General features: G+C 40.3%; 1 protein-coding gene across 3 annotated transcripts in view; it reads left to right on the forward strand.

Annotated features, from left to right (window-relative positions):
- The window catches only part of Fign (fidgetin, microtubule severing factor), a 121,390-nt gene that overhangs the window by 35,053 nt on the left and 68,431 nt on the right, over positions 1-17,906 (forward strand). The window contains exon 1 of one of the 3 annotated variants that reach the window (XM_050123146.1): positions 2,984-3,186. The exons of the other annotated variants lie outside the window; for them this stretch is intronic. The gene's annotated coding sequence lies outside the window, so the exon portion shown is untranslated. Of the gene's footprint in view, positions 1-2,983; positions 3,187-17,906 lie in introns of those variants that run through there. 3 annotated transcript variants of the gene reach the window in all.

Here is a 17,906-nt window from a genome sequence, read left to right on the forward strand (position 1 = left end):
ATTAATTGACATGTTCTTTTCTGAGCCATATTTCTATGAGAAGCCAGAATCATCCAGGTAAAACCTTCAATGATTTTAGACATTGACTTCCCTCTGCTCATACAAGATGCAATGGATGAAAAGTTTCTAGTAAAAATTGTTCTTTATCCTCAAATCGAACCTCACCTTCATGTACCTTGCTATTCCGTTTCTCTCATCAAGATGTCTTCCACTCTCCCATCTTTGGGAGCACTTTTCTCTTTCGCTATTTTCTCTGGGTCTGTATCTTGGCACGCCCACCATATACCCTACTCATGACATTTTCGTCACCCTGTCTCTGAATTCTGGGTGCCATCTTTTCTCACCCAGACAGATATCATCTTTAGCTAGAGCTTCCAGACTCGTCTGAATTCTCGCAGCTACCACTTTGCCACTAGCTCTGCCTCTTGTTATCCTCTTAAACTGTATTACAGAGGTTGGCCGCTAGGTCCCCATCTGCTTTTCTCTTCTTCAAGTGAAACTACGCAAGCAAAGATCTCATTATTCACAGGCTTCCAAACCTGTACCTTTAACAGGATTCTGCCTGGTTCAAACTGCTGTGTGTGTGTGTGTGTGTGTGTGTGTGTGTGTGTGTGTGTGTGTATTTCAGAGAGGAAATTCTGCTTTCCTGATATGAGCCTGGTGAAATAATTTCTTCAACATTTTCTATTTCAAAAGAGCAAAATGTAGTAATCCACCTTTGGATTTGATGATCGTCAACAGCCCATCAGAAGTTGGTTTGTTTCTTATAAAAAGAGAACAAGTGGGGGCTTCCTCGTGTTTAAGGATCTGTTTTAAAATGTTAACATTTGGGTTAGGAGGGCAGACACCAAGTCCAGAAGTGTGGTGGTGTGATGGTCCTGGTCCATGTCCCCCTTCTCCTACTTCCTGTCTGTCTTCTGTCTGTGTCTCAGTGACCAAGGACAGCTTAAAAAGGTAGAAGAGACAAGCAGATAGCGACGTGACTCAGAAGTCTGAGAATCTGAGTTCAGATTCCCGTCACTCTTATAAAAAGCCAGGCACATTGGCCCCACCTATCAGTTTAGTACCTGGAAGTGGAGACAGAAGCATCTTTGGGGCTCACTGGCCGGCCAGTGTAGCCAGTTCAGGTTCAATGGGAGACCCTATTTCAAAATGAGTAAGATGGAGAGTGACCGAGAAAAACATGTCACTAAAGCTCATATACTCACTGTGTACACAAACATGGAAAAATCTCTCTGTCTCTGTCTCTGTCTGTGTCTTTTTCTCTCCCTCCCTCCCTCCCTCCCTCTCTCTCTCTTTCTGTCTCTGTCTTTCTCTGTCTCTCTCCCTCTCTCTCTCACACACACACACTCACATACACCATATACATAAAAGCATATTCTTAAGAACAGAAAGAACTTACCCCACAGCCTTGAAAATGGAGCACAAATAAACCAATTTTATGTTGATAATGGAAGTACAAATAGTTTGTTCACTTTATAAAAGTTTTTCATTCACTCTTGAGTGTCATCCTTCTTCAGTATACCACGCTATCTGATTTACTAAAAAAAAAATGTATAAATTTGGCAATAGCTATTCTATTCAACAATCCACGAAGATTCCATTAACATTCCTTTCTTAAACTAATATAAAACTTTAATTGAGTCTTTAAGTTTCTCCCTGAATGGGATTTTCTAAACCTCTGTTCTCAGGAACAATGTACCTCTAAAAGTGGAAGTGAATTTCCGTTTCTTTATTTTTATCATGTTAGAAACATTCTAAATGTAAAACGTATGTAAAATAAGAAGGTGCATTTATGCAAATATTTAATTACTCTGGTACCCAATGCACAACATTTGAAAGGCAGCGATCAAAAATTACAGTATTTTCTTTGGCTTGTCAAGTTCTGATTTTATGATTACAGGCTTCCAAAGAGAGTTGGGTTCTGTGTGATTCCAAACATGAACTGTTGGCATGCTGTTTTCTCGGGAAGATCACCATGATATGGCATTTCTGTTTCCACAGTTTTTAAAAATACATCTTAATTCCATAAAGCTAAAAATATCCGACAAAGCCATTTCTCCACACCCCCACCCCTCAAAAACAGCTAACCGTACTTGATCTGGGCTTCCTAAGGCTTGCACGCACAGAGTGGTTTCATTTAAAAAATTCCTCTTGTGCGGCTATTGCCAGGGACTGTGTGGATGTGTTTTCTCTCTTTTATTCCCAGCAACGTTAGGTTCATTTCTTTCTGGAGGCAAGGGGTGGGCTCTGACCTCCCCGGGGTGCCTACAAAACTATGACTTTGTCAACATTCGACTACCACAGAGACAAGAAGCAAATCAAATTTTCATTCTGTACATTTTGTTTCTTCTTGGATAAAACCCGAAAACTGTTTCCAAGTCTTGGCAATCTCCACATGAAAACACAGCTTCCAGAAGTTTGTAAGGGACGGAAAGGCAGTCAGTGGGTCCAACAGGCAGCAGAGTTGCTCGTTTTCAAGGTGTAGTCTCTCGGTACAGACCACAGGAGTGCTGTTTGTCTGACTGATTAGATTGTAGTATCAGTAGATTTTACCATCTGTCATGGATTGTGTGAAGTCAGTTTCGAGTCAACAGTTAGTCAGTTAGAAATGAGGGCCTTGGTACAGGACAAGACCCCTGTCCCACTGAATTTGGAGAGTGGGGGCCCAGAATACCAGACTTGTCTTGTTTAGCGTGCAGGCCTCCCTGTGCTTCATACAAAGTGGTGCTGGGCCAGAGGTATTGACTGGGCTGGAATGAGGAAGGAAAGAACGGGTAATAAATACAGACGGTTGAAGCTTCTGCTCTCCTCTCTGGAGTCTACCTCCTCTTGCCATCCCATTGTCTTTCAACACTTTCTGGAACATTTTCAGGATGGCCCTTTAGAAATCCTGCCCGGTGTGACAGATAGAGCAGGTATAACATCAATCCCTACCAGAATTCCCATACAGCGGTTTAATGAACAGGCAAGTTCCCTTTTTAGAGAACTTGAAAATGAGCCTCTAGGAGTTAAATCAGCTGCTGACCATTCTGCAGTCAGGAAGAGAGCAGAAGCATTCAAAAGGCAAACTTTGTCCTTACCAAAGTTCACCCCTCGGGTGGAAGGCCACCGGCGTTGCACAGCGAGCAGGGAAGGAATGCCCTTTTTCATTGTGCCCCAAATTCTTTATCTCTTCTGAAGAAGGTGAGAGGGAAGCGGGAGTGGTAATGAAGGTGAAGAGATTTAAAGGAAGGATAAGGCCCTGCCAATGATCATATTCATTAGCCACAAATGGGTTCTTGATACATGCTTTTGGGCCTTCCATATGCCGTCTTTCATGAAAGTCCCCTCCCTGCAGTGAAATCCAACCATTATATGAGTAGCTTCCCTTAATAAAGGAGAAGCCCAAGCTCAGCGACAAGATCCCATGAGTAGCCTGTTGCCCCCAGCCATGAGAGTTCAAAGCCTGTGTTCAAGTTCAGTCTTTCTCTTTTTTTTTTCCTTCTCCTGTTTTGCATCCTCATCTCTGCTTTCCTGACTTCCTTCCGTGAGGACCACTGCGCCCTCACTCTAGGGAACCCCACCTACGAGAAGTGTGAGTTCAGAGGGCCACCGCATTAGTAATCCCAGAGTCTCGGGTATGTTGGCAGAACAGAAGTGGAGTGAATCTGCTATAGTATACTAATATATACTATAATAGCAGTATAATTCGGGATTCGTGGTTGTGAAGGATCAGGCCTGGATTTCCTTTGTGGAATCTAGCCTGTTTCTTAATACGCCCATCATAAGGGGCGGCAAACACATGTAGGAGACAAACTCCAGCAAGATGATGTAAGATGTTAACAAACAATCAGTGAGATATTCGCTGGCTTCTTTCCTGAGTGTCAAAGTTTAAGAGTTTTAGGATATGTACATAAACATCTTTTTCTTATTCTTAGTTGAATGAACTCAAATTTCTACAGTGTTATTTTTCTAATGTTTATTGAGCATTAAAAGCTCCCTTCTCGTCAGTCTCTAAATCAAGTGTTCCCTGGCTTGTATGATGGTCTTTCTTCAGGGAGATTTTTCCTTGTTCAGAGGTTGCAGACAGTCTGGGTGTGTGTGTTGGGGGGCGGGGGGCAGACAGACACGTAAGAAGTCACAGCATGAATGTGCCTTGTGCTGTACCAGGCAAACACAGGTTTAAATAAGAGCCTGAGGATGGATACTGGCTTTCTGTTTTACCTTGAAATCTTGGGGGTAATCCTTTCTACCTGGTTCCTTATTTCTAAAATGGGGATCATAGTGTTTTCTCACAGGTTTTTCATTGGTCTAAGTGCCAGCTTGTGGATACACCTGGCTCTCCTCTCTCTCTCTCTCTCTCTCTCTCTCTCTCTCTCTCTCTCTCTCTCTCTCTCTCTCTGGAGACCTCCAATTAATCATCAAATCTTTTTAAATTGCTTGGGGAGTATGGAAAGGGAGACATGTACCTGGAGTCTTGGAGCCCTGTTTTACTGAACAGGTGAGTTTAAAAATGCCCTTTAAATGATTACTAACAGTGTATAAGGTGGGGAAGGAGAAGAACAAGCCATTCACTTCTCTTCTAGCCCACATCAAGGAGTTCCAGGAAATACTGAGCGTCAGAAAGACCACAGAAATGATGAGATGTCAAACAAGTTTTGCTGGAATATTATATTTTGCAAAAATGCCTGGTATCTGTCCTTAAAAAAAAACAAACAAACAAAACAACCACCCACTTTGGTTGCCATTCGGTTCTTTCATTATAGAACACTGTATCATTTAGTGTCTTAATTAGGCTTATTTATTAAAGACATTTATTTATTAATAACTTAAGATGTGCTAAGCATGCTGGGAAGGGCAGGGGGTTAACTTTGAGTTTCTTGTAATCAGTTGTATATATATTAATGTGACAGTCATGTGGGCAGATAAATTCCAGTATGGACTGCTCAGAGCTTTCATTGTTAAAGTCATGCATCTTATTGCATTGGGATGGTGACAATTTATATATGTCATCCTGATGTCTGTCATTCCCAAACGAGTCCTGTTTTGGACAGCACATTTTATGGTCACATAAGTATCAGGATGGTTTATGTACTCATTAAAGGTAATTGCAGACACTTAGAAATCGAGTATGGTTTTCTTAGACATGGAAATAGCTAACGGGGCATTGGGACTGGGGGAGTCTTCACTGAAGTAGGCAGAGAGAAGGAGGAATGAAGTGTATTTCATAGAAGCTAGAGATGTAGAGATCATTGGTAGTTAAGTGGCTCCAACAATTAAAAACTTTTGTGTTGAGTGGGCCGGAGAATTGCTAAAGAGCAGGCTACATAAAATATATGGAGTGGGAAATACCTGAGGTCAGTAGGGAAAAGTGAAACCGGATTTTATGGTTAAGGAGAAGTGACAGTTGAGGAAGTTGAAGTCTCAGTTATGGGCCCCTTCCAAGGGATTTGACTGAGAAGGGAAAAACATACGGAAAGAAGCAGTCGGTGAAAAAGGAAGATAGAGAGTGGACATCCTTTCTAAAGGACAGCTTACGTCAAAAAGAGAAGAGCCACCTGTGTCTACATCTATAGACAGAATGAGGAGCCTGGGACCCAGGATAAACTGCTGCTCTGTTACACGAGAAGATTAGGAAGTGGATTAGGTAGACAAGGTATAGAGAATGGTCAGGGGGACACAGCCCTACCTTGACTTCATTTGTTGAAGTAATGGAACCATAGGACTCAGCCCCTAAAGGTGATAGCTAGAGTTCTTTACACTTGGTATATAACTGATGAGTGTGCAAACTTTGCTAAGTGGTTGTGCTTCACCGGACTTCAGTATGTAAGGGGAGGGACCCAATGGGTACTTCCTACCCATTCGGTTCCCAGGCAGAACAGTTTTGTCAGTAAAGTCTTATGAAAGACTGCTCACTGTTTTATAAACGCTCATCTCTTACCTCCATGTTGCCTCTTTCTCCCAGACAGGATTACTAGTGAGTTTGGCTTAATGCCAACCAGGGGCAGGATCAGTAGAGTCTCTAGATTGCTAGTATCTGTTGTGAATTGTGAAGAGGAATATGAAACAACCAAAACCCCATCTATTTCAAGTTAGCACAATATTGAGCAGATGTTGTATCTACTAAACATGCATGCTGCCTAAAAAAAGGATGTATATCATTCCAATACTAGTGGTGCAAACATTGCAATAAGCATTAACCCATGGGATAGCAAGTATTCAAAGAAATAAAGCCTGCAGCTGAGCCACAGGATGGTTCTGAGACAAAGAACCACTGGGCCAGCCCTTCCACTCTGCTAGAGAGAAAGCCTCCGTGGTGACCAGAATGATGGGAAGATAGATTCTGTGACACGGGCATGATTTGTAAGGTTCCAGAATAGTGAAGCAAGGGGAATAGAGAGTAAGTAGCGTGGCATTTAGTTAAGGTGGCATTTAAGTCTTCCTGGTTGACAGTGTCTCTCCCTCTTCTGTTGCTTCTCAGTTTGTATCCACTATGATGAGTTATTTAGACATGGAAGTGCCCCTCTCTGGCAATAGTAGAGTCCTTTATTTTTAATAGCACTTCCTAGCATGCATGTAGTTCTCTACTTATGCTTCCTTTCTGGTATTTTCTGTTGCTGAAACCATTCCATGTCTCCTGTTTGTATCTCTGTGATATTATTTTTAGTTTTGGAGTAGACCATTTTGAGTCTCTCTAAAGACTATTCGTCAGTACCAAGGAAGGTCGTCCTTGATAACTAATGTTCGAGGATATTCATGAATTGAATGTTTCATGCTTCTACTTATTGGCTTGTCTTTTATTGAGAAAATACTATGCTAGGTGCTTGACTAGGGGCTGAAGAAATTAGGGAGAATAGGACACACACTGTGGCTCTTTTTCATGCCTTCTTTCTTTTTGTTTTTGTGGCTCTGCCTCAGAACTTAACCCTTTTCTCTTCTTCTCTTTTTAGCTCCCTAATGCTTGCATAGAGACAGGCAGACCCATGTATACACATGTATGTACTAGCACACACATGTGTATGCACATATACACTGGTGAACCTGATTGGACTACACGAGCTTGTAGCATTTGTGGAGTAGGTCAGATGCTGAAAGAAGTGGGATTTGCTTTCATTTGGAAAAATAGAAAAGTGGGCTCTGACCATTATGACCACTTCATATAGCTATGGTACTGTGAACAGCCTACAGTTACCTTAGCTGAAAGAGTGTCAGGGAGGCTTGTGTTAAATGAAGGATGGGACATGTGGCTGCCTCCTTTTTGGACTTTAGTTCTTACAGGGATCACCTGTGTCTGTTACATCCATGGTCAGCAGAAAGCTGCACGCTCGTATGCCTTCCTTACTATTTTCGACAAATCCTTAGATTGTATTTGCCGTCTTGTCTCCCGACTCTCTGGCAAAAGGTCGTAGGTTTCATTTGATTACCTCGTGGTTCTCTGTTTAACTAGGATGGGTCACCTTGCTCCACATAGCTATTTAGAATTTGCTCATTTGTTTTTTCCTTCTTAGCGTGTCCAGTGTTGAAAGTTAATGCTTGCTCCTTCTATTTTCACAGAACGGATGTCAGAGGACACAGCATTATTAGGAGTCTGTATCCTCTATTACCTTTCAGGAACAGACTTTCGGAGCCCTTTAGGAATTATCATCTGCCCTGGAAAGCGAGCTGCAGTAAACGGACAGAAGTGGTTTTTCTATTTCCTTGGTCTGGTTGCTTTAAATTTGGACTGTTTCATTTAATTAACAAGATGTTATTAACCTCATTGCCATGAGTAAAAATAGACTATATTTCAACACGTGAGAGATGTCTAGTTTCTTGGAGGAAAATACATTTGATTCCATATTGATTCTTATTGTTAAGCTAAACACTTCGAGCACCTTCACTCCAGAGCAGAGCTGTAAATAATCGTATTCTACAAAGAGCAACAGTATCTTCTCCTGGTGTCACCTACTTACTTACCTAGATGCTTCTAGAAAAAGAGATTCCATGCTTGCTCCTTCAGGGTAAACATCTTTTATCTGAACAAAAAGTCACTGATGATGGAAAATCTTTTTATTTAAGCAACTACAAAATAATTCAGTTTACCCTGGAATCGCAGGGATTTTACGTTTGTCGTTTCAGACAAAGTGCAAAGCTGGCCATATTATTTGCTCATTTATTTATGCCTTTGTTGGTGTCGAGTTGGAACCAAAAAACTGGTGTAATTAAGTAGAGAAGATGTGGGAGTTATAGTTGTTATGGAGAGCATCCATGTTCTGTGTTTGGAGAAACAGCCTAAGCACAACTTTGTCTCTCTGAAGCAAGTGCTCGTTTACCAAGACACGGATCTTAGAATGGTGTTTTCCTTAAACGGAACAAAACAAATGTTTAAGCTGGGTTTCACTGTGTGATTAAAACGCTTAAAGTTGAACCCATTTCTGGATCTCTGTTCTCTTCTTAGCGAGACTCCTTCGAAGCAAATTTAAAAACATGTTGATTTGTTTCTGACTTGCAGGGAACATTTTGTTCCTTATGGTAATTGCAAGTTCTGTTGGCTTTGATGGCTGTATACATTTCTCTTTCTTTATTCCACCACACTCTGCTCTGTTTTTGCTTGTTTTTATTCTTAATTGAGTTGGTTTTCTCCTCCGTTCCTGGAAAGAAAGAGAGCGTTGTTCGTCAGCAGTGTATTTTAGTTCAGGTAATGTGAACTATGTGGGATTCAAAATGATTTGGCTGAAGTAAGCAGCTGCCTAGCTACTCATTAATGTCCGCCTCACTGACTTACTAGGGTCTCTCATCCTTGGATTAATTAGCAAGCCTTCATCGTTGAGCATACTAAACTCACTGTTGGAATGTGGGACACATCAAAGAGCAGAGGTAGAACACGTCACATTTAGGAAGTAGGGGTGATAAGCTCAGAGGCCAACTGGGACCGAATTGATTAGAAATAGTGAAAGACGTGTATCCAAACAGTTCTTCCTTCATCACTACTACTGTGAAAATAAAGATAGAGTATTGGTAGGGTTCTCCTGCTCCCTTTCATTCCCCACCTCCCTTCCTTCCCCCTCTCATCTAGTATCTCATTTTAAAGTAGATTATATTCAGTTTTTAACTTAAGCAATCAAAGACTTGACAAACACAATACACTCTGCATTTTGTCAATAGCCTGTCTGATTTTTTTTTCCCCTGGAAACTATCAGTTTGGGAAAAAAAAAATAAATGTAATATTAACAACAAGGAATAGCATATTCTTAATCCTGTGGTCAGTGGCCAATGGTCCATTTCTTTGGGACAAGGCTTATTTTTAATACCTCCTGTTCTTTCACTTAAGGATAAGATGGAAAAACACTATAATGCAAAAGTTTTCCAAAAGCATGTTGGAAATATTGAGTTGGAAGTCATTTCTTAACATGATGTTGGGAAATCTATCTTAATTTAAACTGAGGCTACAGTTTAGAACTCAAAGACTGTAATAAGCTAAGGCAGTTCTAACATTGTAACCTATTCTATTGACTTTGAATTATGAAGTTACAGATTTTTGGTATTCATCTATTGTGCAACATGAGTACATTTTGGTAGTTCCAGAAATATAACCCAAGTAAATGTTTCTTATAATTTTCAAACTCTTTCAACCATCTTTTTCTACATTTATTTTTTTTTTAACTTGAATGCTGGGGATAAAAACCAATGTCCTCTTACATGCCAGGCAAAACTACTATCACCACTGGCCTACATCTACATTCCTTGAGAGATCATTTAAATTTTATTTCCCTAGATTAAATAATTCAGACTTTTTATTTCTTTTAATGCTGTCATATATACTTTTACATTTCTCTTTTTTGTTTAAAGCCAGAATTGGTATTTCTAATAATCAGTAAATATCAGTAAATTACACAATGGCTTCCTACTTTGATCTAGTTTTCGTTTGCCTAGGTTAGGGAGGCTATTGAAACTGGTTCCCTCGCAAACTGGATTAGTGTCCGTTCTTTGCAAGCCATAGAGGTTTTCATTCATTTCTTTTTTCTACTGTTAAAATTTGCAGTTAGATTTTTAATATTTTCCTGTAAATATAAAATTGTATCCCTGTAGTTACCTATTACTGGATTTATATCTAGGATCTTTATTTTGTTTTCCCATTATGTCTCTTTCTCTTAGCAATGATACCTAGCTACAGTGTGATGTCATCTTTAAAATTAAGTATCATGCGATCTTTCTTTATTGAAGACAGTTAGATGAAGTGTTTCAGAAATCCAGGCCTGATCCTCAGGGAACACAACAGTGAACTTCCCTGACATTGAATCATTGGAAACCGCTTTTTCATAGGCCCCATTTGGTCATCTGATTTATATGCTTTGTATCTTAAGAGTTGAAGTACAAAAGCACATTTATTTTAATCTTGGGATCATCTCAAAATGAGGACATCTTTAGAAACCAAATTGAAATTATTAGGATTTTAGATTTTTTTGCAGTATTGTGAAGTAGATGGCTTACACCCTTGGCTTTAGGAAGCATGTCCTGCCTGTTGAGAGTCTCGAGTGCAGACTGTAACCCTGCCGAATATTATGTGGGTTTGTGGCACTCCCAGGGGGACCTTGGGCCCATAAACCAGAGAATGGATTATATAATGCTGCATAAATGCTGTATTTTTCATCTGACAGACATAATCTTGATCCTATATTTTTATGTTACCTAACTGCTTCAGAATACCACTGTTGAAGCAACCCATCAAAATGGAAATTGCCCCTAAAACATGGAGCAATAAATATTGGTCAAGGGATTGTGTAACTCAGTGACTCAATACTTGAAAGCCAGTTGACTGAAATTGCCTGTGGCTTTAAAAATAGGTTGATAATCCCTGTTTTATGACGCTATTTGACTTTGAATTCTTTCTATCATAGTAGTGATATGTTTACTTTTTAAAATATTAGAAACCAAAACCAAAACAAACTGCTCGATTTGTCTAAGACATGCATTGTTATGAATGAAACATAAAAGCAGGCCAAAATACAGTACTGACAGCTCGTCCAGCATGGGAATCCAAAGTGTACATTGGTCAAGATACATTTGTGGTACCTATGGAATAAATTATGAAGAGATACATTGCTATGAAATACCCAGTGAAAGCCTTGTCTCCTTGGTGCTGTTAAATGTCTTGATGCATGTGACACATTAGTCTCATCATGTCACTGCTTTCTCGGATTCCGAGTACAAATAATAGCAATTGTGACTCGACTTGTCCTTTGTGAGAAACATGAATGGACATTTCCCAGCATTTGCTGTCCTATTTTTGAACAGGAGAGAAATTCCAGAGCTGCCTGCTCGGACTGTATGACCTCCTTCCTGCCACTGCCCTGGCCGTGTCCCTGCTGGCTGGACTACTTGTCTACCTCTTGCTCAGCAGCGTTTTCCTAACTTCCAACTTCCACTATTAAGGAGAAAGTCCCCTTCACTTGTGAGACTTCAATGAAGGTGTCTTACTTTCCAGTCTAAGAAGATTGACTTTGCTGTTCTCTTATGGCAGAGTTCACACATGATTGTTCATGCATTTTAAATGCTCTTCCCTCTCAGGCACAAGGGAAGCATCATCCTAGAGTCTTAGGTATCTCAGGAGCTTTTATTTGCTGGTCTTTGCTGCTACTTTTTTTCTTCAGTTTAGCTGTATTATTACTTTTAGCTCCCAATGTGGTTGTATTTCCATGTTGTTTGCTACTTTCTATCTCCGAGAACCATGTTCTAGCCTCAAGTGCTTACTTGTTTTTAGTGGGGTTCTGAGGATATCCCATTAACCATTCAGATCCTTCTTACATGGGGTATCTTTTATAAGCATGGGTAGCCATGAAGACTAGTTTTAGAAGATGTCGCTTCAGTCAGAGTTGGTGTCATATGATTTCCTTCTCTTTATCTCCTTTTAACATTAGTTCTGTTGGCTTTCATTATTTTATTTATTTACTGTGTCTGTGTATACATGTGACCCATATATGCGGATGTCAGAAGAAACATGAAAGGATCAGCTCTTTCCTTCTATCATGCTGGTCCTGGGGATTAAACTCTGGTCTCTGACTTGGCAACAAGCATCCTTTCCTGCCCAGACATCTTGCTGACTCATCTTCTTCTCTATAGGGTTGTGTTCTCAAATATTTTCTGACCAATTTTAATCTTAGAAATTATTGCAAATAAGGCAACTCACATCCTAAAGAATTTCTCCAAACTTCATTTTTTTTGTGAAATATAGATGATATATATTTTTGTAAGCTTTCTAAAACCTTCTAAACATTTATATGCTACCTGATAACATAGGTGTCATGGATGATAAATTTTAAAAGAAAGATTTATTACTATTGTTTTTAATCAAGCACGCGTGCTCATGTGTGTGTGTCGGGGGGATAGGGTGTGTGGTAGCATGGGTATGCCAACGTCCATAAGGCAACAAGCATTAGATCTCCCGGAACTGGACTTACAGACAGTTGTTAGCTCCCCATGGATACATTAGTAATTGGATCTTCCTGCTTTCAGATCTATAAGTGCTCCCACCCTTTATTTAGATTTACATGGCATTATTCATTTAGTGCTCTGTGTTGGAAAAAGCAGGATCACCACTAAAACAGATTATGAGAAGCTTGTCTATATTTGAATAAAGATATGAGTCTAAGTTTTAAGCTTGCGTTGTTAGAGTTCACAATGTCTTACTCTGCAGGCATGTAATCACATAACAGTAGTAAGTAGTAAGGCTACTAATTGCTTTGGTGATGAGGTGCTCCATTCTCGACTTTTTTTTCCAATGTAGTAGTGAGATATAAAGTCAGTTGACCAATCTCCATTACTGCGTTTTGGAGTAAAGTCTAGCAGTTCGAAGAGGAAATGATAAATTATTCTTCAGGGAGCAATACAGTTTACTAAGCTCGGTATGAGGCTTGGGGGTCAGGTGACCTAGCTCTGTTCAGATGGTCAAAGGCATGTGTCAATTGACAGTGTTTTCTTCTCTGTCTAAGCTAGTACTCAAAGCCTCATGGTAAAGCTTGCTGCTTCTGTCTTTGCATGCCCGCTGTGGAGAAAGGCTTTTGTTCACCTTGCTGGTCAAGTCCCCCTCTAGCTGAAAATGACTACATACTCCTCCTCCTTCCGCTTCAAATCTAGAGAAGAGAAGGCTGGCTTGGAGGGGAGAGGAGAGGGTATTACAGAATCTCTGGCAGTCTTATGGATTGGATGCCATTCTCTACCTTTTTTACTGTAAGCCTTCCAGATCTCCCTGCTAAGCATTTTTTCTAAACATCTGTTATCATCTTGTTGATAGCCAGATGTGCGTTATCATCTTGTTGATAGCCAGATGTGCACCTTTATATGAGATATACAACTCAAGAAGTGGTTGATGATATTACATTATAACAAACATTCCAAACTTCCAACACATTCAAGCGACAAGGCGCATTCAGATCTCATGATTGGGAAGTAGTTTCTGTCTATTATCTTTAGTGCATATATGTGTGTATGAATTAATGCATGTGTATGTATATCTATATATTATATGTGTGTATATGTATATATGTGAGTATTCTTGTCATAGTGCATATATATATGTATATAAACACAAGTACATGTGCATATACATATATACAAAACACACATACATATATGTAGGTACATATAAACATATATAACACAAGAGTATATAGTTTTAGGAAACTAAATGCCAGTTTAGTTAGTCCACGTCTGGCACAAAGGAGGTCCTATGGGAACGACATGAAACTGGCATTTTAATCTCAAAGGCAAGCTACAAATGTAGAATAAACCCAGCTCTCTTTTGTAGTCTGTAGCTGGAAGGGGTTGGGAAGTGTGACAATGTCTGTAAGACAGTTTGCTAACTCTCATGTCATTACCAATCCAACCTCTGCTTCCAAGGCAGTGAAACTTCAGGTATGTTGTTGGACCGCTCATGAAAGCGCCACTTTGAGAAGATTGTAGTTGAAGTGTTTTTAAATAGCACTAGAAAGACTCCGCCGTGCCCCAGCAAAGCTTCTCCCACTCCAAGTGTGTGTCTAATCAGCATTATGGCAATTAGAGCTCAACTAGAAGCGCTTCACCCTTAGTTTTGTGGCACGGACTTTGTCTAGGGTAAAATTGTCATGAGGAGAGCTAATTTAAAACTCTTCCTCCGTTTACTTACGAGAGAATAAGACGGGGTGTTATGGAAAAGATGAACATCTTGTTCTAATTAAAGGTAACTGTTCTGAACTTCAGAGGCAGCCCATAGAATGCCTACCAGAGCTGGGGGGAAGAGGCATTGTTGTTTGGTGATTGTCTCTGTGCTATGTGCACAAATTCCTTGGGTTTGGCAATTGAGATGTTTGTATGAGACTTAAAACCAAAGCTAAGAAACACAAGCTTGACGAGTTCCCCTGTGATGATCTCCTGTCCTCGTGTCTTTTCTCTCTCTCTCTCTCTCTCTCTCTCTCTCTCTCTCTCTCTCTCTCTCTCCCTCTTCCTCTTTCTCTCTCTCCCTTCTTTCTTTCCTTCCTTTCTTAGAACGCTGCTTTGAAAGAGTGCGTTGCTGTCTTGTGTTCTGGTGCTACCACCACTGACCCATGCCTGTCTCTGGTCTCTGATGCACCTTTGCACACCTTCCCTAGGAAAGGGAAGTCAATGAAAACTGAGGCTGTATGTCTACCCTAGACTGACTTTCTGGATAGCCTTCCAATACCACAGTAGTTTATATCTTATGCAAGACTAGCCGAAGCATTCAGATATACAAGTTAAAGTAATCTCCCAGTACCTCAGATAATGATAGTGTTAGATCGTTAATATTGACACAACAGAAGGTATGCTCAGTCGTCCTACTGATGAGCATTGAAAGCTTGTCTGGTAGCCTTAACCGAAAATCACAGGTTCCAGCTGAGGGAGGAAGTGCTAGCCTCTGAACTCTGCATGGATCATGCCACTGTTGAAGTTATGATTTTTTAAAGAGTGCCTGAGACATAGAGGGATAGGGCCAAATTATACAATTGAAGCTGTTGTCAAAGAAAGAGACTCATTTGAAATGCTTCATTCTGGGAGATTATTAAATAAACTAGGCAATTGGGTCAGGAGTAGGAAGACCAACTTATAAAGACATAGTTAACAGTTTTTCTTTATTTGAAAAGCTGTTTTCCATTTCGAAAATAGAATTGCCTTTTATTCATTACAAGAGAATGGGATAAAGATTACAAATTAATTTGTAAAATATTTCTAACTCTAGGAGAAAATGTCTAAGAAATTAGATTAAAACTGAAAATAGCAAGGATCGAGCTCATTACCAGATGTGATTAAGTATAGGAAACCAGGAGGCAGGCGTTCAGGGAGAGGAAACACTTTCAACCTTCAGGAAGCTTACAGTTCAAGCCAGGTCAGCTGGGACCCACCAAAGTTCCAGCATTCAGAAGCGAAGGTAGGAAGATCAGGAGTTCAAGTCCAGCTTGGGCTCTATAGCACGTTTAAAAGGAATATATAGTGACGCTGTCTCCAAACACAGCAAACAAACCAAAAAAGCAAACCAACAAGAAAAATAAGCACTTTTATAGCTCTAATGAAAAACAGAAATTAATATTTTTAAAATTTTAGCGATTTTGATTTTTAAGTCAAAGCTCCATGGGACGGAGGAGAAGGTGATGATTTGAATAGATCAAATACCTCCTTTTTAGAGACTAAATTGAGATCATGCACACAGCAACTCGATTGTTTGCTTCAGAGAAAGTGTAGAGAGTCAGACTATGAAATGAGAAGTCTGAAATTCCTCATTGCTTCTACCACTCGACCCTGAGGGTGGAACTAATGGCCTAGGTTTCTGTTTCCTCATGTAGGAGAAGAAAATCAGAGTTTCTAACATGGATCAGTAGCAGATTCTTAGTTGAGATCCAAATGGATACTACCGACAGACAGGTTTTAGAAACTCAGAAAGGCTGGTTAGATGTGTGATCCTTCTGCGAGGTAAGATCTGTCTAGCTTAAAGTTGCTGCATTTAGGCAGAGGGAATGAATGCTAATCTCTTGACTTTCAAAGGGCCCTCCTCGAGACCACGTGTGTTTCCCGATAAGGATGCCTGAATAATTTGTGATTCACAAGTTTGTATTGTGTGTATGAAGGAGTGTGTGGATAGACATTCTGATCCTGAAACACTTATCTATTATGAAGGAAAGCTCTCGGCAGTGACAGCATTCATACACACACTTAGTGGACGTTTGATCACTGATCTTTATCTTTGGGCGAACAGAGAGTGGCGTACCCTTGGAAATTCCCCAGAGATGTGTTGTCGGGGATAATATAGAAAAATGGTATTATATAACTCTGCCATTATATGGTCACTTTTAATGTAAGGGTAAAAGTTGGAAAAAAAACCACTTTAATAAAAAAAAATAGCTAGATCATAAAAAAAAAGCCAAAGATAGTTCATTAAAACATAGTCTTCAGGCCTGCCATAACTCTCTGCCCTTCTCATTCAGTGGTTCTCAACCTTGGCTAACATTAGAATAACCCAGGGAGTTTTAAATATCCCGGTGCCCAGGTTATACTGCTAGCTGATTCATTCAGATCCTCTGGGGGTGGGTGAGCACGGGTTAGCTGTATCATTTAATGCCCCTCGTGTAATTCCACTGAGTTCTATTTGGTTTGAATTTTACCTCCCATTCCTATTAGTAGGACCCTATTGGATCTGCACACTGTGCTTAGCCCTACTGAGCTCTGCAGATTCTTCTGTGGCCCCTTTGATTTGACCCTGTAGTAATACTAGCCTAACCCAGACCTGTAGAGCATCAGACTAAATTCTCTCTCTCTCTCTCTCTTTCTCTCTCTCTCCTCTCTCTCTCTCTTCCCTTAAATTCTGTTAGGAGATGCTTTGAAACAATAGCAGTTTTGTCATTTCATTTAGAAGTTGCTTTGGCTTGCAAAAAGGAATCCAGGATCCCTTTAGGCTCAAAGTGTGTTTAAGCAGTGGGCCTTCAGAATGCTTAGATTTTACATTACACATATTCTAGTAGGCGGAGACTTGAAGACTTGGGGTGGATAGATGACTTGCTTCAAAATTACTTTACTGTAGTTCAGTGATTCCACAGAAGGGGTTTTGGAGTGTGAACTAGGGAGAGTTACGCTGCAAGAAAGTCATGGCCAGGCTCTCTTCTCCTTAGCCCTGTCCCGGAGGCAGGCTCAGCCTAGTTTCTGCTGGGTATACATTGGGAGAGCATCTATATTACCATCTGCATTACCAGAAGATGACTATCGTTAGTTCAAGAGACAAGATGGAGCCTTGAAAACCACCAGAGGCTCATCCTCTCATCCTATAAGGAAGGCCTCAAAGAGGCTAGGGGACTCTTCCAAAGTCATAAAGCTAAGTTGTGCCCATTCTTCCTGCTAGTGTGATCTCTTCACTCTCAATCGAAAGGGAGAAGCCCTGACGTGCCAGCACTTGACACAAGGCCTTATGCATACAAGTGCGTGTCAAATATTTGTTGAATGATACCACGAATGAATGCTATTTCGTGCTCTTCCCTCTCTGCTCACATTGACACTGTAAGAAGAACACTCGTTTCCTCTAAAGTCTTTCCAGTTAAAAACAGCAAATGTCAGCTCATAGCCCATTCGGCTTGTTCTTGATGGTCTTTTCCTGCACGTATTGCCATAAAAGTCATTTATTTGGTTCCGTTAAGACCTTTTAAAGCAGCACTTCTCCATTTCTTCAGAACTGGATTGTATGCCAGTTCCTCCAGGTGTAGGACCTTCGCTGTCTGCATCTTTGTCTCTGTCACTTCAGTCAATGATCAGTAAATTCTTTCTTTCTTTCTTTCTTTCTTTCTTTCTTTCTTTCTTTCTTTCTTTCTTTCTTTCCTTCCTTCCTTCCTTCCTTTCTTTATTTCTTTTTCTTTCTTTCAGATTTCTACCTCCTCCCCGCCACCGCCTCCCATTTCCCTCCCCCTCCCCCAAAC

Source organism: Alexandromys fortis, unplaced genomic scaffold, assembly GCF_014885135.2.
Source record: "Alexandromys fortis isolate MF-2015 unplaced genomic scaffold, M_Fortis_MF-2015_v1.1 scaffold_8_9099976_23576923, whole genome shotgun sequence".
NCBI lineage: Eukaryota > Metazoa > Chordata > Mammalia > Rodentia > Cricetidae > Alexandromys > Alexandromys fortis.